The sequence below is a fragment of the Piliocolobus tephrosceles genome, chromosome 13, assembly GCF_002776525.5.
Source record: "Piliocolobus tephrosceles isolate RC106 chromosome 13, ASM277652v3, whole genome shotgun sequence".
Lineage (NCBI taxonomy): Eukaryota > Metazoa > Chordata > Mammalia > Primates > Cercopithecidae > Piliocolobus > Piliocolobus tephrosceles.
The window spans coordinates 62256937-62278678 of NC_045446.1; the positions used below are offsets into that span (position 1 = coordinate 62256937).

The 21742-nt window shown below is 48.4% G+C and overlaps 1 pseudogene; it reads left to right on the forward strand.

Annotated features, from left to right (window-relative positions):
• Positions 1–4781: 4781 nt before the first annotated feature.
• Positions 4782–13399, forward strand: LOC111540896 (annotated as a pseudogene).
• The last annotated feature ends 8343 nt before the right edge of the window (positions 13400–21742 follow it).

Genomic DNA, 21742 nt, shown 5'->3' on the forward strand with positions numbered 1-21742 from the left:
TGTTTTTACAAGAGTACTCAGGAGGCTTTATTACTTTTAAATTATATAACATTGTTTTGCATAAACTTTTTTTATAGTATTTTTTCTTTTACGACTATTGCAGACAATTTTTTTTGACATGTCTCAACTTTCTGACTTATTACAAACATTTTTCTAAAAAATAATCAGTTAATTTATTTTGGGACAAGAATTTACCATATAACATTCTTTTTATGTAAATTCTGCCTCCCCCCCTTTTTTTTTCTTTCTTAAAATTTTTCAACATAGTTCCTAGTGGGATGGGCTTATTTTGCACCTGACCCATGTTTTCTTAAGACAAAATACCACACTCATACCACACACACTCACCACAAAAAAGAATGGGTAAAGAGGGCACACACACACACTGTTATCGTTTATACCAAACCAAAATCAGAATATCACAAAATTCAAAATCCAAGTATCAGGAAATTTAAGCCAAGTCAAAACCAAAACCAAAGTATCCAGCAATTCAAGTCAAGCCAAAACCAGAATAAAAGTGCAGATACAAGGACACCGTGGGTGATCAGGCAACACTTCCACTCAAATGGAGTGGGGCAACTTCCAAAGACTAGTCTTACCTAGTCAAGTCAAATCAAAACCAGAACAAAAATGCCAATACAGGCACACCGCTGGTGATCAGGCCACGCTTCCACTCAAATGGAGTGGGGCAAATTCCAAAGACTAGTCTTACCAAGTTTCAGATGTCTGGACTCCAAGTGCCAGTTCCTTCCCGGTGTTCAGCCACTGTTAATCCTCCGTGGGTGCCTGCTACGTGCTGCTCTGGTGTGGCATTCCACTGGGACAATTGCCTACCCGGGAGCGCTCTTTGGATCGCGTCACTCAGGCTGGCCAGAGTCCCCCGCGGGGATGCTCCACAGGGCAGGCCTAAGCCACCTAAGGGGCTGCCTCAGCTGCCCATCAGTTACCTCACTTCCTGGTCAAGGAACCAAGAAATGTAGCAGGATGAGCCGCAGACAATACCTCTCAGACACCAAGTTGTAGAAGGAAGGGCTTTATTCAGCTGGGAGCATTGGCAAGCTACTGCCTTAAAATCTGAGCTCCTGGAGTGCACAATTTTTGTCCCTTTCAAGGGCTCACAACACTAAAGATTTCACATGAAAGGGTCATGATTGATTTGAGCAAGCCGGGGGTATGTGACAGGGGTTGCATGCACCGGTGGTCAGAGAGAAACAGAACAGGGTCGGGAGTTTCACAGTGTTCTTCTGTACAATGTCAGGAACATCGGTTTCTAAGTCATGAGTTGATTTTTAACTACTGGGTTTAGGCCAGGCAGACCCGGGCCTGGTTCCGGGCCTGGCACCGGGCTGCCTGTCTTAGGTTTTACTTCGTTGTTTTTTTCTTAAAACAGGTCCTGAATATAAAACAATATGAGAGGGTCTCTCTCTTTCCTCACCACCATGCCTGGCTAATTTTTGTATTTTAGAAGAGACAGGGTTTCACCACGTTGGCCAGGCTCATCTCAAACTCCTGACCTCAGATGATCCACCCAACTCAGCCTCCCAAAGTGTTGGAATTACAGGCATGAACCACCATGCCTGGCTGCAGAAGAAATTTCTAAGCAGCAAAGCATTCAAGAGGTGACTTGGGTGTGGTTAAAGGCATTCAGTTTGATAAGGGAAACAGAGAATAAAGGTTCAGAAAATTTGCAGCCTGACAATGCAATAGGAAAGAAAAGCCCATTTTCTGAGGAGAAATTCAAGCCAGCTACAGAAATGTGCATAAGTAACAAGAGGAACATTGACCCACAACACAATGGGGAAAATGTCTCCAGGGCATGTCAAAGGTCTTCTTGGCAGCCCCTCCCATCATAGGCCCAGAGGTCAAGGAGAAACAGTTTCATGGGCCAGTCCAAGGGTCCCTGTGCTGTGTGTAGCCTAGGGACTTGGTGCTTTATGTCCCACCTGCTCCAGCCATGGCTGAAAGGGGCCAATGTAGAGCTTAGGCCATGGCTGCAGAGGGTGGAAACCCCAATCCTTCGCAGCTTCCACGTGGTGTTGAGCTTGCAAGTGCACAGAAGTCAAGAATTAGGATTTCGGAACCTCCACCTAGATTTCAGAAGATGTATGGAAATGCCTGGATGCCCAGGCAGAAGTTTGCTGCAGGGGTGGGGTGCTCACCGAGAACCTCTGCTAGGGCAGGATGGAAGGGAAATGTGGGATTGGAGCCCCCACACAGAGTCCCTACTGGGTTGCTGCCTAGGGGAGCTGTGAGAAGAGGGCCATTGTCCTCTAGCCCCCAGAATGGTAGATCCACTGACAGCTTGCACTGTTTGCCTGGAAAAGCTGCAGACTCTCAATGCCAGCCTGTGAAAGCAACTGGGAGGGAGGCTGTACCCTGAAAAGCCACAGAGGCAGAGCTGCCCAAGACCATGGGAACCCACCTCTTACATTAGTGTGACCTGGATATGAGAGATGGAGTCAAAGGAGATCATTTTGGAGCTTTAAGATTTGACTGCCCTGCTGGATTTTGGACTTGCAGGAGCCTGTAGCCTCTCTGTTTTGGCTAATTTCTCCCATTTGGAGTGGTTGTATTCACCCAATGCCTGTACCCCCAGGTACTTGCTTCTGATTTTACAGACTCATAGGCAGAAGGGTCTTGCCTTGTCTTGGCTGAGACTTTGGACTGTGGACTTTTGAGTTAATTCTGAAATCAGTTGAGACTTTGGGGGACTGTTGGGAAGGCATGATTGGTTTTGAAATGTGAAGATATGAGATTTGGGAGGGGACGGGTGGAATGATATGATTTGGCTCTGTGTCCCCACCCAAATCTCATCTTGTAGCTCTCATAATTCACTCATGTTGTGGGAGGGACCCAGTGGGAGATGACTGAATCATGGGGGTGGGTCTTTCCCATGTTCTTGTGAGAGTGAATGGATCTCGCAAGATCTGGTGGTTTTTAAAACAGGAGTTTCTCTGCACAAGCTCTCTCTTTGCCTGCTGCCATCCACATAAGATGTGACTTGCTCCTCCTTGCCTTCTGACATGATTGTGAGGTCTCCACAGTCATGTGGAATTGTAAGTCCAATGAACCTCTTTCTTTTGTAAATTGCTCAGTCTCAGGTATGTCTTTTTCAGCAGCCTGAAATGGACATACAACAATACTCAAGAGAGCAAGTGTGGATAGCTTTGGTTCATGAGGTTTTTGGTTTTTGTCAAAAGCATAAATGTATACTGAAACTACCCAGAAAAGCAAAGTATAGAACAGTATGCTACCATTTGTGCACAGAAATGGGATATATGTGGTGTAAATGCATAGAATTTGACCAGATGTATACCCAGAGACCAGAACACTCAGTGACCTCATGTTCATACTTTGGCAAACACATGTGTAGTATCCTTAACTTAAATGTACCATTGTTGTGTACATTCTAGTGTTACTGGAATTTACATAACTATTATTAAGTCAGATAAATCATTCTGTGTCTTTGTATTTTCACTTCCTATTTTGTATATTTATGTATACATACACACATACCTATACATATTTCAATAAGGTATAACTTTGCCTGGTCCAAAAATCAAAACAACAAAGAAAGGCTTACAGTGAAAGTTCACTTCCCCCAGATGATCACCTTATTGATTTCTTTTCATACCTTTTCAGCATTTTCTCCTGCAAACACAGATATTCTGACTCCGCCTTTTTTACACAATTTTTTTTTTTTACCTAGCATTCTTCTGCACCTTCCTTCTTCCACATGGAGGTTTTTCCATATTTGTACATCAGGAACTTTCTCTTTCTTTGTTACCACATTAAATTCCACGGGGTAGATGTACCATAATTTAACTGGGTCCTTATTGAAAGACAATTGAGCTGTCTCCTAGACAAAGCCTTGTGCACCTTCCCTAACAGAGGGTCTAACCAAGCAGGCAGGATGGGGTTATAAAGTAGGTGGGGAGGTGGGAGAGACTCCACCTTCCCAGGTGGGCTGAGAACAGAGGTAAGGCCCTGCAGCAGGACAGAGGGAAAAGTGGGGATGAGAGATGGGAGGCGAGATAGCACCTCCCCATCTCCTGGGAGGCTGGGCTCTCTGCTGTCTTTGCCTCCACTGACCAACCACTATCTGTTCTTGCTCAGCCCCCTCCTCCATTTGCCACTGACCTGTTGGCCTCCCCCAACCTCTGAGCCTGCTTCTGCCTGGGTAATTTCCCAAGACCCAGGAGGGTGAGTGGTGAGGTGCGATTGCCCCCATCCCCTTGCCTCCCACAGCATCTGCTCTGGGACCATGAACGATAGCTGACAGCTCCATGGCCTTTGCTGTCCCCATCTCAGCTTCCCTGGGCATCTAAACCTCAGCTGTCCTGGGGTAAGAGGACGGGCTGAGGAAGCAGAAGCCTGAGGCTGTCTAGAGTCTCATTCCTGCATCAGCAGGCCACCACATGTGGTTCCTCCTTGTGCAAATTTGAGAGGAATTGCATAAAACACTGGAGAAATCCAAGAGGGGAAGTCCACAAGGGCGGTGGTTCCCTCCATGATCACAGAGCAAGCTGGTGTCAGAGCCTGGACCTAGAGCACTGTTGCATGGGAAGCAGGAGGAGGGTCCTGCCTCCAGGTCAGGGAAGGGCTCCCTCTCACCTCTACACATCCTGCATTTCTTGGTTCAGCTGCCCTGTGGTGGATGCAGGGTGGGGAGGGCAGAGATCTGGGCTTGGGAGGGAGACAGTACAGACTCTCGTGGCTGCTGCCCCTCCCTCAGGCCTTGTCCACCTCTGACTGTGGGTCTCTGGCAGGAATAGATAGACATGGCCTGGCAGATGATTCAGCTGCTGCTTCTGGCTTTGGTGACTGTTTGGACGAACGGAGGCAAGATGGCGCACTTCCGGGTTCTTCATCACCAACTTTTCCCGTGCGCGCAAAAATGCAGCCGGCGCCCGGGAAGGTGCAGACCAACCGGGCATGTGCCAGGAGACATCAATCCGAAGAGACCAAGATTTACCTGGTCGCACCTGTGGAACGCCCCCCGACACGCCCGTGCCCCGCCTATTGCCCTCCCACTCCCAGAAAAGCCGCTCCCGGCGAGCCCGCGGCACGGACTTCCCAGCCCCCACTCCTGTTGGGACTGTATTAGGAACTCCGCCCGAGAGCTTCACCGGGTGACTCTCTTGGCCTCCTTTGCCGGAGGCCGACAGACCTCACCCCCACACCTTCTTCCCTGAAGCTAGGTGACCAAAAATAAATTAGCAGTTTTGCTCCTACCCTTGCCTGCTCATTGGTTTTTTTGTGCCCGCTCTGGTGGTCTTAGAAAAACAAATCAGTTGGTGCCGAACCCGGGAGGAGACCCCTCCTCAGGGCCCCCAGGGTCCGGGGAGCCTCCTCCTCCTCCTTCCATGCTGCGGACGGACCAGGACCTGAGACCCGCTTCCCTCACTCTCACGGCCTCTCTGGGGTAAGTGCCCTTGTCTCCTCTTTACCTCCCTCGGCCAAAATTCCTGCGCAGGTCCGAGGCCCACTTTTGAGCCATCAAGTGGCTCAGGAGACCCGTTCAGGACGGAGACGTCCGCCTGAAGGTAATCTCCACCTTGGCTCCAAGAGTCTCCAGTCTGTCTCTGCTGGTTCCAAAGGACGCTTTGAAGCCAGGCAGAGATCCACTTCCATTTCCATTGTGTCCATTGTGTAAGTAAAGAGGAAACAAATGGGAAACCCCCAGTCCAAATTTCCAAAGAGCACCCCCTTAGGGTGCCTCCTAGCCAATTTAAAAACCTTACAGCTCGAACAAGACCTTAGGAGAAAGCAGTTAATTTTCTTTTCCACTGTGGCGTGATCGACCTCAGCAATTTCTGCCAGCAGCTAGGCAAGTGGTCCGAAATTAATTACGTACAAGGCTTTTGGGCCTTACGCTCTCGTCCCGAGCTGCCCTATACTCCTCCTTCTCTCCCTGCTCTCTCCACCCCCTCCCTTCCTGCCCAGATTCCTCCTCCTTGCTTCTCATCGACTGGTAGCCCGCTCGCACCCGTGCCCCCTTCCACGTCCTCAGCTGGCCACCTAGGGTCCCCTATCTCTGCCCCACACCCTCCTACAGTGTTAGCACCTTTGCGAGAGGTAGCTGGGGTGGAGGGGGTAGTCAGAGTACATGTCCCTTTTTCACTGGCCGATCTTTCCAAAATTGAGAAGCATTTAGGTGATTTCTCAGCTAATCCTACAATATACATAAAGGAATTTAGATACCTTTGTCAGGCCTATGACTTAACTTGGCATGACTTCCAGGTTATCCTAACCTCTACCCTAAACCCTGAGGAGCAAGAGTGCATCTTAGTGGCCACCAGGCAGCACGCCAACCAACTACATTCAACTGATGCCGTCATTCCACTAGGGGAGCAAGCAGTCCCCTCGGCAGACCCAGACTGGGACTACCAAGTAGGCTAGCCTGGGCGCCGTAGGTGAGACATAATGGTCCAGTGTTTGTTGGCTGGTATGCAAGCAGCCTCAAACACAACTGTAAATTTTAACAAATTAAAAGAAATTGTTCAAAATCCAGAAGAAAATCCAGCTGCATTCTTAAATAGGCTGACTGAGGTTCTAACCCAATATACCCAGTTATATCCGGCCTCCCCCACAGGGGCCACCATTTTGGCGTCTTATTTCATTTCTCAATCAGCTCCTGACATTCGTAAAAAACTTCAAAAGGTAGAGGATGGTCCTCAGACACCAATATGAGACCTAGTTAGATTAGCCTTTAAGGTCTGTAACTCCAGAGAGGAGATGGCAGGTTCACCTCGAACAGAAGGTACAGTTCCTAGCGGCAGCTTTAGAGCCCAGTCGTAACCCGAGGCCAGAGAGCACACACCCCGCAGACTCCAAGGCTACAAAAGGAGCCTGCTATAAGTGCGGCAAGGCAGGACACTATGCCAACAGGTGTACACAAGGTCCCTGAGCCCCAACGCAGCCTTGCTATAAGTGCAAGGCGTCAGGACATTGGGCCAGTGAATGTCCTAACCCTCGTCCACCAGCAACCCCCTGCCCTGCTTGCCAACAGGGAGGACACTGGAAGTCTGATTGCCCCACCCTGAGAACAGGTGCCGTGTCTCCACGTGACCCCCTTTCCCAGGATCCTGGGAGCTCCTTCCAGCTCCTACATCTGGACGATGACAACTGAGGGTGCCAAGACTCGGAGACCCCCATCACCCTCGCCGAGCCGCGGGTAACTCTCCTGGTAGCGGGTAAGACAATTAATTTTTTAATCAACAGCGAGGCTACCTATTCTGTTTTGCTGTCCTTCTCTGGACCTAGCCTTCCATCCAATATCTCTGTAGTAGGAGTAAGCGGAAAGCCATCCACTCCACAAAAACTCCACTCCTTAATTGCTGCCTGGCCAACAACTACTTTGCGCACTCGTTCCTCATTATACCCTCATGCCCTACCCCCTTACTAGGCCAAGAAATCAGTTTGGCTTTCCCCCACTCGCCTCAAACTTACTAAATTTTCTTAACTATCTCATACTCCCCAACCTTGCTGGGACCATCCTTCTGGGTTTTGCCCATATTCCAACAAATGCTTCCATTCCTCATTCCTATACTAATACTGTGCCTTATTTTATTCTTCATCCGTACGTCCAAATACCAACCATAGGCCCCAACTTTAACGACGCCCCTTAACAGCAGGAAGTAGCCAGACAGACTACGGCGCCCCTTATCACTATTATCAATAAAAGGTTGGACTGTTTGGAGGAACGGAGGCAAGATGGCGCACTTCCGGGTTCTTCATCACCAACTTTTCCCGTGCGCGCAAAAATGCAACCGGCGCCCAGGAAGGTGCAGACCAACCAGGCATGTGCCATGTGACGTCAATCCGAAGAGACCAAGATTTACCTGGTCGCACCTGTGGAACACCCCCCGACACGCCCGTGCCCTGCCTATTGCCCTCCCACTCCCAGAAAAGCCGCTCCCGGCGAGCCCGCGGCGCGGACTTCCCAGCCCCCACTCCTGTCTGGACTGTATTAGGAACTCCGCCCGAGAGCTTCACCGGGTGACTCTCTTGGCCTCCTTTGCTGGAGGCCGACAGACCTCACCCCCACACCTTCTTCCCTGAAGCTAGGTGACCAAAAATAAATGAGCAGTTTTGCTCCTAGCCTTGCCTACTCGCTGGTTCTTTTGTGCTTGCTCTGGTGGTCTTAGAAAAACAAATCAGTGACCACTGTGGGGAGTGCCCAGCCCAGGAGTGCACGGGCCAGGATGGACCTGCTCAACATCTGCATGAACACCAAGCAGCACAAGGCACAGCCCAGTCCCGATGACGAGCTGTATGGCCAGGAGGATAAAGTGGGGTCTGCAGCAGGGGAGACAGCTGCCTTTGACAGAGAAAAGTTAATGGGGTGGAGAAGTCAGCTGTGGAAGGTGATGAAGGCAGGAAGATGGCTGCTGTGATCCTGGAGGGCCTCCCCTGGGAGGTCACCAAATCTACAGTAATGAAGGAACCACGTACCTAACACTTACTGTGAGCCTATGAGCCATGTGCTTTCACTCAGGCCATGTCAGTGAATATGCCCAAAGGGCAGAGTGGGTGCACTGTGGTCTGTACTTATGCAAATGAGGAAATAGGCCTACAGAGGGTGCAGGTGCAAGTGGAAACTGAGGAGAGGGATTGGCCATACTTTTCCCAGCCTTAATTATGTGCCAGCCCACAGAGCTCAGTGGCACAGTAGAAGAGGAGCTGGGCCGTCATGGTCATGGTGCAGCCTACATGTACAAACAGGCCAGGTTTCCACCCCCATTAGGTACTGAAGAGACAGCAACCAATCCGATATGCTGGGGAGATTTCCCAGTCAAGAGGCATTGGCCTTGGCCTGGGAAGATGAGTAAGAGTTTTCCAGAAGGAAAAAGCAGGGAAGGGCAGCCTGGCAGAGGACAGCATGCACACAGGTCAGAGGGTGATGGCACAAGCAATGGCAGGTCCAGTGTGGCCACAGCCAGCAGTGCCACTGCCCACAAGGAAGGGGAGGGGAGGCCAGGACCCCCATGCCACAGGTAAGGCCACTGAGGCAGCTCCAGGAGTATGAGCTCCAATTTGAATTCCAAGCTCAGGAGAGTGCCTGTATTTCATTCCTCTGGTCTCCTGGTCTGCTCTCTAGAAGGGTTCACATTCCCAGAGGGCTGGGGTATGTGCCCAGGGAGACACTGTGGTATGGACAGGTTCTGAGGGCTAAAGCAAAGAGAGGACAGCCTGGAAGCCCCATGACATCTGAGTCATTCCCAACATTCCATTTGCTTATTTTTAAATCGGAGTAATATTTAAAATAAATAAATAAAAGAAGTTCTCCATTTGAGCCGTTTTTAACTGTATGGTTCAGTGGTATTAAGTATGCTTATGTGGTTGTGCAACTGTCACCACCATCCATCTTCTGACCTCTTTCACCCACCAAAACTGAAACGGAAACTCTGTGCCCACCACTTCGTTTGCTTTTCAGAACCTTCTAGAGCATCTACTCTTTGCCAAGAAATGTTGCAGATGTAGACTTTGAGAGATACAGATGATTATCATGCTCAGGGCCATGAACTATATAAGAGTGATATTTGTTGAGCCACTTCTATAACCAGGGAGTACTTTTCATTATATTCAGTAACTCTTTTCAGAGGCAGAAACCCCTGACCCTGACTGGCAAAACCCATGTCTGCCATTCCCCAAGACCCGTGATGTGCAAGGGTCTTGCGGGAAGACCAAGAGTTGGGACATCCAAGGAAAAGCAAGTGTGAAGTCAGGCCGGCGGGAAAGCATGTTCTGTGTCAGCCGGCACTGGGTGTGGGCCAGGGTGTGGGAGATGGGTAGATCTGGCTCGACTCCCATGGATTTCCCTGTTGTTTCTCTTGGGTGCTCAGACCTGTCATGACTCTGCCATCACTTGACCCTAGGTGCAAGGGTTCATCCCAGAAATTTTATGCAATTGACTCATGATTTCTCAGGTTTTCTGAATCCTGGCCTAGAGTGATTTCCAAAGAGAAACCTCCACCATTTCTGCTTGTCTTGCCTGCCTCCTATTCACCTTTCTAGGATGGCCTTTCCCACATTTAGTCAAGTCTGGGTTCAGGCCCACATGCAGGCTACAGCTCCTCTGTTCCCCCAGGACTCTCAGGATCTATTTGGAGTCTCCCTGTCCGGATTTCCAGACCCTGGGAAAACCAGACCGGCCCCTTGACCTCCACCCTCCCGCACAACCTGGGCCAGGTTCCTCTCCTCCCTGTCCTGAGTTAAATCTTAACCCTACTGTATACCACAGTTGTAGCTTACTGAAACATAAAAATGGGGGTAAGGATTCATACTGGGTTGTTAAAAGGATAAAGTGCAAAAGCCTTGGGGACTTTGCACCTACCGTGTTCTATGCCCGAGTGTTCTTTGTCTTCCCTGTACACACAGCCCACCCACCCACTAAAACCATACCCTCCCTGAGGGTAGAGATGTTACTTGCTTTGTTCACTGAGATGTTCCTAGGAGCTAGCACAGTGCCTGATGTCTAATAAGCACTCAGTTAATATTGGCTGGATGCAAAATGGATAATATAAATAAGCTGAATAACATGAAATAACTTTTTCAACCATTAAGAACTGTACAAAGAATAATTACTCTCCCAGAGAGTGGCTCCCCTCCATTATGCTCCGTTAAAAGCCAGTAAGTTGGCCAGGCATGATGGCTTACATCTGTAATCTTAGCACTTTGGGAAGCTGAGATGAGAGGATTGCTTGAGCCCAGGAGTTTGAGACTAGCCTGGGAACCATAGTGAGACCCTATCTCTCTTTTTTTTAAAATTATTATACTTTAAGTTCTGGGGTACATGTGCACAATGTGCAGGTTTGTTACATATGTGTACATGTGCCATATTGGTGTGCTGCACCCATTAACTTGTCATTTACATTAGGTATATCTCCTAATGCTGTCCCTCCCCCAGCCCCGCACCCCACCACAGGCCTCAGTGTGTGATGTTCCCTGCCCTGTGTCCGAGTGTTCTCATTGCTCAATTCCCATCTATGAGTGAGAACATGCGGTGTTTGGTTTTCTGTCCTTGTGATAGTTTGCTCAGAATGATGTTTTCCAGCTTCATCCATGTCCCTATAAAGGACATGAACTCATCCTTTTTTGTGGCTGCATATGATTCCATGATGTATATGTGCCACATTTTCCTAGTCTATCAATGATGGACATTTGGGTTGGTTCCAAGTCTTTGCTATTGTGAATAGTGCTGCAAAACATACGTGTGCATGTGTCTTTATAGCAGCATGATTTGTAATCCTTTGGGTATATACCCAGAAATGGGATGGCTAGGTCAAATGATATTTCTAGTTCTAGATCCTTGAGGAATCACCACACTGTCTTCCACAATGGCTGAACTAGTTTACAGTCCCACCAACAGTGTAAAAGTGTTTCTATTTCTCCACATCCTCTCCAGCACCTGTTGTTTCCTGACTTTTTAATGATCACCATTCTAACTGGTGTGAGATGGTATCTCATTGTGGTTTTGATTTGCATTTGTCTGATGGCCAGTGATGATGAGCATTTTTTCATGTGTCTGTTGGCTGCATAAATGTCTTCTTTTGAGAAATGTCTGTTCATATCCTTTGCCCACTTTTTGAAGGGGTTGTTTGATCTTTTTCTTGTACATTTGTTTAAGTTCTTTGTAGATTCTGGATATTAGCCTTTTGTCAGATGAGTAGATTGCACAAATTTTCTCCCATTCTCTAGGTTGCCTTTTCACTCTGATGGTAGTTTCTTTTGCTGTGCAGAAGCTCTTTAGTTTAGTTAGATCCTATTTGTCTCTACAAAAATATTTTAAAAACAGTCAGGTGTGGTGGCATGGGCCTGAATCCCAGCTACTTGGAAGGCTGCGGTGGGAGGTTTGCTTGAGCACAGGATGTTGAGGCTACAGTGAGCTATAATCGCACCACAGCACTCCAGCATGTGCAACAGAGAGAGACCGGTCTCAAATAAATAAATAAATAAATAAATAAATAGGGGAAAAATGCACCAATATTGTAATTGCCTCTGTCCCCAGGTGGGGGCTCCTCAAGGGCCCTCCCCAGGAAGTATTTCTCTGGATGACCTACCTGGGGCAGAGGAGCCAGAATATGGAGGATATGGCTGTGGTGGGGAGGGACTTAGTCCTGTGTCTTCCCCACCCAGTGCAGTCCCTAGAACAATGCCTGCTGCATGGCCAACACCAGCCAGGAGCTGCACAAGGACACCTCCCACCTCTACAACTTTAACTGGGACCACTGTGGTAAGATGGAGCCTGCCTGCAAGCGCCACTTTGTCCAGGACACCTGTCTCTATGAGTGCTCACCCCACCTGGGGCCCTGGATCCAGCAGGTATGAGTGCCATTCCCACAAACACGAACTTCGTAGCTGGGTGTAGTGGCTTATGCCTGTAATCCCAGCACTTTGGGAGGCCGAGACAGGTGGATTACCTGAGGTCAGGAGTTTGAGACCAACCTAGCCAACATGACAAAACCCTGTCTCTACTAGAATACAAAAATTAGCCGGGTGTGGCAGTGGGTGCCTGTAATCCCAGCTACTCGGGAGGCTGAGGCAGGAGAATTGCTTGAACCTGGGAGGTGGAGGTTGTAGTGAACTGAGATCGTGCCACTGCACTCCAGCCTGGGCAGCAGAGCGAGACTCTGTCTCAGAAATAAAACAAACAAACAAACAAACAAACAAAAACAAAACATTAACCTCAGCAGAGGGCAGAGCCTGCCAGCCACTTGCAGGGAGGGCTTGGTCCAGGAATTCGGGTCTGAGGGTGGTGGACGCGCTGCTCCCTCCCACAGCTCTGGTCCCCTTTGAGGATAAAGCTGCTGAGATACGTGGCTGACAGGAGCGTTCCGTCTCCTCCCCACTCAGGTCAACCAGAGCTGGCGCAAAGAGCACATCCTGAATGTGCCCCTGTGCAAAGAGGACTGTGAGCACTGGTGGGAGGACTGTCGCACCTCCTACACCTTCAAAAGCAACTGGCACAAAGGCTGGAATTGGACCTCAGGTGAGGGCCGGGAGGAGATGAGATGAGGAGTGGGAGTGGGGCTTTAGGGTTGGGAGGGGTGCAGTCTGGCCCAGAAGCTCAGGGTCTTATGTTCTCCTCCCTCAGGGATTAATGAGTGTCCGGCCGGGGCCCTCTGCCGCACCTTTGAGTCCTACTTCCCCACTCCAGCCGCCCTTTGTGAAGGCCTCTGGAGCCACTCCTTCAAGGTCAGTAACTACAGTGGAGGGAGCGGCCACTGCATCCAGATGTGGTTTGACTCAGCCCAGGGCAACGCCAATGAGGAGGTGGCCAAGTTCTATGCTGCGACCATGAATGCTGGGGCCCCGTCCCATGGGATTATTGGTTCCTGATCCGAGAAGGGTCCTCTGGGGTTCTTCCGACAATCTATTCTACTAGACAAATCCACATGCGTCTTGTGTCTTGTAATCTGGGGACGAGTGGGTTGGAGGGACACATTGCTTCATCTTTCCTACTGATAGGCCCCGAATCAGGCTGGAACTGGCTTGATGTTCACTGGGAAGTAGTGTGTGGAGGTTGAGCCAGAATCTAGGTATCCATCCCTTAGTCTGGTTCTCCTGAGACCCTCCCCCCCACACCAAGCTCATTACCCCCACACTACACATGGACAAGGGCACAGGAGGAGGGGAGATGGGCAGAAACAGGAGATGAGTTATTGGGCTTCAGATGGGGAAGATAGTTTATTTCCGCTTCCCTGACTAGATGTGGGCTGGGAGGAGATACTGGTTGGAGAGGAGGGTCTCAATGATAAACACCTGCCTTGTTTTTATTTTTTTGAGACTGGAGTCTTGCTATGTTGCCCAGGTTGCTCTTGAACTTCTGGGTCCAAGTGATCTTCATTCCTTGGCCTCCCAATGTGCTGGGATTATTGGGATAGGTCACTGTACCTGATCTACTTTTTTTTTTTTTTTTGAGACTGAGTCTTGCTCTGTTGCTCAGGCTGGAGTGCAGTGGCACGATCTTGGCTCACTGCAGCCTCTGCCTCCCATGTTCCAGCGATTCTCCTGCCTCAGCCTCCTGTGTAGCTGGGACTACAGACACAGGCCACCAGGCCTGGCTAATTTTGTATTTTTAGTAGAGACGGGGTTTCACCATGTTGGCTAGGCAGGTCTCGAACTCCTGACCTCAGGTGATCCGCCTGCCTTGGCTTCTAAAAGTGCTGGGATTACAGGCATAAGCCACTGAGGCTGGACCTACTTTTTAATAAATGACAAGTAATGCTGCAATTAACAATCTTGTACCGACTGTTACAAGATTGTAACACCGGGCCCTGTGAGCTCAGTGGCTCACAACTGTAATCCCAGCACTTTGGGAGGTCAAAGCAGGTGAATCACCTGAGGTCAGGAATTCAAGACCAGACTGGCCAACATGGTGAAACCCCGTCTCTACTAAAAATACAAAAATTAGCCAGGTGTGATGGCACATGCCTGTAATCCCAGCTACTCAGGAGGCTGAGGCAGAAGAATTATTTGAACACGGGAGGCAGAGGTTGCAGTCAGCTGGGATCACACCACTGCACTCCGGCCTGGGCTACAAGAGTGAAACTCCATCTCAAAACAAACAAACAAAAATCTTGGACCTAGTGGAATGCTATACTTGAATTCCAGAAAGGGCTATTGGGTCAAGAATATGTATAATTTTGATAGTTACAACTTTATGGAGATTTTATCAATGTGACTCTGCCGCCAGCAAAGCATGAGAGTGCCTGTTTCTCCGCTGGGTGTGATGGCTCACACCTGTGATCCAGCACTTTGAGATGCTGTGGCAGGAGAATCTCTTGACCCCAGGAGTTCAAGATCAGCCTGGGCAACATGGTGAAACCCCATCTCTACAAAAAACTAAAAAAATCAGCTGGGCATGGTGGTGTGTGCCTGTAGTCCCAACTACCAGGGAAGCTGAGGTGAGAGAATCACTTGAGCCCTGAGAGGTTGAGGCCACAATGAGCCGTGATTGTGCCACTGCACTCCAGCTTGGGTGACAGAGTGAGACCTTGTCTCAAAAAACAAAAAACAAAACAAAACAAAAAACAGAGAGAGAGAGAGTGCCTGTTTCTCCACAACCTTGTCAACACAGTATGCCATCAAACTTTGGTTTTCTGCTTATCTTACAGGTGGGGAAAAGAGCATCTCAGTGCAGTTTTCATCTGCCATTGTTCTGAGATCTTTCCATGTTGACCTATTGAGATCTTAAATTACTGGGTAATAATCCGTTCTATGTGTACATCACATTGACTTCAGTCTCCTACTGATGGGCATTGGAAGGAATGAGGTTCTTTTATGATCTTGACATTGCTGAAAGCCACAGGCCAGTCATTTGGTAGAATACTCCTCCATTTGGGTTTGTCTGTTTCCTCATGATTCATTGAGGTTATGCATTTTGGGCACGAATACCTTACACGGTTATTCCGTGCATCGTAACAGGAGGCACGTGGTGTGGGGTTTGCCCATTCCTGGTGAGGTTAACTTTGATCTTTTGGTTGAGATTGTGTCTGCCAGGTTTCTCCACTACACTTTCCCCTTCTGAAGTAATAAATAGTTGTAGGAAGAGACTAGGGACTGTAGATACTCTATTTATCACCACACTTTCACCTACACGTTCCACTGTCTGATGCACCTTTTTTTTAAAAAGTAAAAACAAAACCGAACCATGTCTTACTACATGACAGCTCTTTCACCAACCCTTCAATGCTTTCCAGTGGTATCAACTGTAAAAACTAAACTTCTTCAAATTAGCACAGACTATGACCCTCCTCTGAGCCCTCAAGCCAAATCTTCCCCACGCCACCCCATAAATGAGCTCCAGTCACACTTCTCATGTTGTGGGTCTTTGCTCCAGCAACTCCTCCGCGTTCCTGAAATGTTTTTCATTAATCCTCTGCAGGCTGACCTATTGTGGCCACTTAGATGGTAACCTACAATTCCCCCCTAAAATGAGTTCTGAGCACTCAAACTCAAGAAGCCACCCAGCTGATTTCTCATCACACTATTCTGTGTGTGGACTTTTGTCTACTGTGTTTGTTGTCTGCCTTTCTCCTAACAAAACATACTCTCCCCAAAGCAGGGCTGTGTCTGTGTCATTTTAAGCTACATCCCCAGGGTCTGGGTCAGTACCTGGCACCAAGAATGTGCTCAGTAAGTTAAGGAATTGCTGCATCCATTCTGTCAGTCAACAAGTCCTTCTGAGCATCCTGTCACTGGCCCATGATGGTCTCAGCTGACAGGAAGGGAATTGAGTTCCTTGCAAGGTCTGGTGGGGACAGACAGTTCTGAGTACCAGTGACTCTTAGAACAAGGAGATGAGGCTTTCACAGAGGGAAGCACAGAGTGTGGTGTTGTTCTGCTGAAGCCCAAAGAGGTCAGGGAAGGCTTCCAAAGGAATAATGTTTGCCAAGCACAAAACAGCACGGGGAATGGCATTCCATAGACAGGTCTCAGCAAGTGCAACGGCTTAGAGGTAATAGAAGTGCAAGCAGAATTCCAGGGTGGCTGAGATAGAAGTTATGAGGGGAGTGGGCAGCAGTTAAGGCCAAAGAAGAAACACTGGATCTGCATTCCTTAGGACGGTGCCCTGTGGGCCCCTCGCAGAACTTCTCTCCTGCAACTGCTAGGTGCAAGAAGTCAGACTTAGAATCAGACTGAGATCAGTAGTTTCTGCAGCTGGGAAGATGAGTGATGTGAGCTTGCATGTGTGATAGACTGACACTCAGGGAAGAGCTCAGTGTTCTCTCCTCCCCACTCCGAGGTTCTGAGACTCCACAAGTGGTGAGGACTTACCAGAGGAATTGAAATTGACCTCCAACCCAACCTTCCACTTGCCGATATTATTCTGAAGCCCTCATGGCCCGGGGTCCTGGCTCAGGGAGCAGGTCTCACTCCTGCAGTGGAGGGGGCATAAAGTTCAGTTCATGATCAGCCCCCAGGCCAAGGGCAGCAGATAAGAGGGCAGGAGCTCCATCTAGAGGAGCTCCCATGTTCAGGTGTTCCTAGACACCTGCCTGCCCTTCTCCAATCAGCACTGGGGTATAAAGAAGGAAAGAGGCCTGAGGGTTCCAGAGGCCTCTACCTGCTAAGGTCTTCAGAGGACCCAACCCTCTGGGAAATACAAATAAAATCCTCAGCCCTCCAAACAACTGAATGGACACCTCTTAGCCAAAGAGACCTCAGAAAAACTTTAAAATCTAAGTTTCCCGGCCGTGATGCTAGGTCACTCATACCTCAGTACACCTGTTTCCTCATGAACCATTACCAGGCTTCTTTCCCAAGAGCTAAACAGAAAACAGCCCTGGGAAACCAAGAAAAGGAGACTCCTTCACTGATTTCAATTTCAACCAACTGCCAGACTCCTCTTTCCTGATTTTGAATGATAGCTGATCAGCTTACAAAGCATTCCTTGCTGATCAATGACTCTCGACCATGGATGAATTCTGGCTGGTTTACAGAGGCAGCACAGAAAGTGCTTTGGGTCCTGTGTTTCTCTTTTGACATATAGAGGCGAATTTGACTGCATTTTTTGGGGGTGGGGATGGAGTCTCACTCTGTTTCCCAGGCTGCAGTACAGTGGCATGATCTCCACTCTCTGCAACCTCCACCTCCAGGGTTCAAGCTATTCTCCTGCCTCAGCCTCCCGAGTAGCTGGGACTACAAGTGCCTCTGCCTGGCTAATTTTTGTATTTTTAGTAGAGACGGGGTTTCACCATGTTGGCCAGGCTGATCTCGAACTCCTGACCTCAGATGATCCACCCGCCTCAGCCTCCTGAAGTGCTGGGATTACAAACATGAGCCACTGCGCCCGGTATCAACTGCATTTTAATGTCTCCACCCCAAAGGGAATATGGGCCATATGTAACATGTATGTTTGCTTAGTACATATGCGTGCAACTCTCATGAATATTCATAGCTTCTCCTAAAGCCTATTAAATATGTTTGTTTATCCAACTCTTTTAGCATAAAACCCTTGTTCTACCCTCACCCACTCCCCAGCCTGCACATCATAAGAAATAAAGCTCTCCTAGGATCATACCTGTAATCCCGGCACTTTGGGAGGCCAAGGCGGGTGGACCGCTTAAGTCCAGAATTTGAGACCAGCCTGGCCAACATGGTGAAACTCTGTCTCTACTAAATATACAAAAATTAGCAAAGCATAGTGGCGGGCACCTGTAATTCCTGCTACTCAGGAGTCTGAGGCATGAGAATCACTTGAACCCAGGAGGCAGAGGTTGCAGTGAGATCGTGCCACTGCACTCCAGCCTGGGCGATAGAGTGAAACTGTGTCCAAAAAAAAAAAAGAAAGGAAGAAAGCTCTCCTTTCCAAATGTAAAGCTCTTGTGATTTTAAGCCAATATAATTGAAGACAAAGGTAGGATCCATGGAGCAGCCCGGGCTCCCCCAAGCGTGCGTGAATGCACTGGTGCCTGGTGGAGCCACTGACAGCACAGTTGTCTCCCTGACAGCTTTGGGGGAAGGTGGGTAAGTTTTCCCTGATCTAAGATCTCCTGGTTTTAGGTTGAGATTTCGGAGACTTCATTTTTTTCTCTGATCCCCTCTATTAGGACCCTGCAAGGGCCGTCTTTGTTGTCCCAGGTTTCTAGTGGGGGAGGTTGGGGGCAGTCCAGCCTGACTCAACTGGCCCATCAGGTTTGGTGAGGATGCTTGCCCCCTAGTGGCACTCGCAGGGACGTCTTTAAGTAAATGATGTTACAGGGAACCTAGGTTCTAAGGGGACAGACAGTCCAGCTGCCATCAGGAACTAACATGTTTCTGAATTATGAGAAAAAGTCTTGTGAATATTTGGTATCCTAGAAAAGCTAACCTGGAACAATGTAAAGCTTTATATGCCAAAATGGGGATCTTTTGACAGAACGTTTGACATGCCTGAATTAGTTTATTAGCATGCACAATGAGAACAGAGAGAGTTCTAGACCTCTGAGAAGCAATGGAGGCCCTTTTGTGTGTGTGTGTCAGGGTCTCACTCTGTCACGGGGACTGGAGTGGAGTGCACAATCACGGCTCACTCCAGCCTTGACCTCCTGGGCTCAAGCCATCCTCCCACCTTTGCCTCCCAAGTAGCTGGGACTACAGGCATGCACCACCACACTCCGTTAATTTATTTTCAATTTTTAATTTTTTTTGTAGAAACAGGGTTTTACCGTGTTGCCCAGGCTGGTCTCAAATTCCTGGACTCAAGGAATCCTCTCATGGGAATCCATTTTTAAGTGGTATTATGAGAGCTCTAAACACAGTCAGGAATCTCAGGTAACCTCCTTAAATGAGACTAATTCAAAACCTGACCAGCATATTCAAACCTATCTGCCACTATTGGACAGGTAGCTGGAGACACTGCACAAAGCCTTACAGCCCAACAAAGTCTCTCAATCCCCTGGTTCAAGTAGTAATAGATAATTTAATTGCTTTAGATTTTCTCTTAGCCAAACAAGGAAGAGTCTGTGTGGTGGTCTCTAAGATCTGTGGCACTTACATCAACATTTCAGGTGAAGTAGAAACTATATAGGGCTGGGCCCAGTGGCTCATGCCTGTAGTCCCAGCACTTTTGGAGGCTGGGGCCAGAGGATTGCTTGAGCCCAGGAGTTTGAGACTAGCCTGAGCAACATGGGGAAACTCCGTCTCTATAAAAAGTACAAAAATGGCCGGGCACGGTGGCTCAAGCCTGTAATCTCAGCACTTTGGGAGGCCGAGACGGGCAGATGACAAGGTCAGGAGATCAAGACCATCCTGGCTAACACGGTGAAACACCGTCTCTACTAAAAAATACAAAAATCTAGCAGGGCAAGGTGGCGGGCGCCTGTAGTCTCAGCTACTCAGGAGGCTGAGGCAGGAGAATGGCGTAAACCCGGGAGGCGGAGCTTGCAGTGAGCTGAGATCCGACCACTGCACTCCAGCCTGGGCAACAGAGCGAGATTCCGTCTCAAAAAAAAAAAAAAAAAAAGTACAAAAAATTAACAGGACATTTCTAGCACATGCCTGTAGTCTCAGCTACTTGGGAGGCTGAGGCAGGAGGATTGCTTGAGCCTGGGAGGCAGAGGTTGCAGTGATCAGAGATCACGTCATTTCACTTCAGACTGGGAGACAGAGCAAGACTCTGTCTCAAAAAATAAAAAGAAAGAGAAAAAAGAAAGCTAGGCCTGGTGGCACACCCTGTAATCCCAGCTGTTCAGGAGGCTGAGGCACGATAATTTCTTGAGCCTAGGAGGGGGAGGTTGCAGAGAGTTGAGATCACGCCACTGTATTCCATGCTGGGTGCCAGAGTAAGACTGTCTCGAAAAAAAGAAAAGAAATTCATACAGAAAGAATTTTCAGCCGGGCATGGTGGCTCAAGCCTGTAACCCCAGCACTTTGGGGGGGCCAAGGGGGGCAGACCACCAGTCAGGAGTTCAAGACAAGCCTGGCCAACATGGTGAAACTTTGTCTCTACTAAAAACACAAAAATTAGCCAGGTGTGGTGGCACATGCCTGTAATCCCAGCTACTCAGGAGGCTGAGGCAGGAGAATCACTTGAACCCGGAGGCAGAGGTTGCAGTGAGCTGAGATTGTGCCACTGCACTCCAGCCTGGGTGATAGAGCGAGACTCCATCTCAAAAAGAAAAAGAAGTAAAGAAAGAAAAAATTTCCACACGCGCTAAATGGTTACAAGAGGTAAGAACTACTGATCCTATCAACTACCTATTTAGTTGGCTTTCTACCAAACTGGGAAGTTCCTTTCAAGATGCCAATCAAGTCCTTGTTATAGTCATAGTCTCCATCAACCTTTTCTTCTTTACATTTAAATTACCTATAATATGTATAACCAACTGCTGTAAGTCTGCTGCTAAAACCAGAATTATGCTGGCTCAATGCATAGAACTTATAGACAAGTTAAATTAGTAGCCCCACCTTTTGGCCCTTATGTTGCTTGATAGACCTTAGGGGTTGATGAGTGCCTGCCCACCTCTATTCCTGTCTGGTCAAGATGTTCAATTGGCTGTAAGTCTCTTGGCCACAGGGGTTCCACCAAGGGACTGGGTGGACCTGGAGCAGGTAGCCCCACCATCCTGGCAATGACATGGTACAAATTTGGCTATTGATGCTGCCTGTGGCAGATCTCAGCTAAAAGGAGGAAATATGGAATAAAAAGAAATTCCGCCAGGTGTGGTGGCTCACACCTGTAGTCCCAACACTTTGGGAGGCCAAGACAGGTGGATCACCTGAGGTCAGGAGTTCAAGACCAGGTTTGTCAACATGGTGAAACCCTGTCTCTTCAGGGCTAATTTACAAAAATTAGCCAGGCATGGTGTGGGCACCTGTAATCCCAGCTACTCAGGAGGCTGAGCAAGGAGAATTGCTTGAACCCGCGAGGCGGAGGTTGAAGTGAGCCGAGATTGCACCACTGCACTCCAGCCTGGGTGAGACAGCGAGATTCCATCTCAAAAACAAAGAAAGAAAGAAAGGAAGAAAGAAAGAAAGAAAGAAAGAAAGAAAGAAAGAAAGAAAGAAAGAAAGAAAGAAAGAGGAAAAGGAAAAAATAAGTTTATTAATTGTGACAACTGTTTCCTATCAGTGTAATATGTAAATAAGGCAACTGGGGGTGAGGTACACTGAAACCTTCCGTACCCTTTGCAACTTTTCTGTGAATCTAAATCTACTCATTAAAAGTCTATTTTAGAAAGTAAAAACAGCAAACGATACTCTATGACACATTCTAAAATATTCTGCAGTCAGATTTTCTTCATTATTTTTT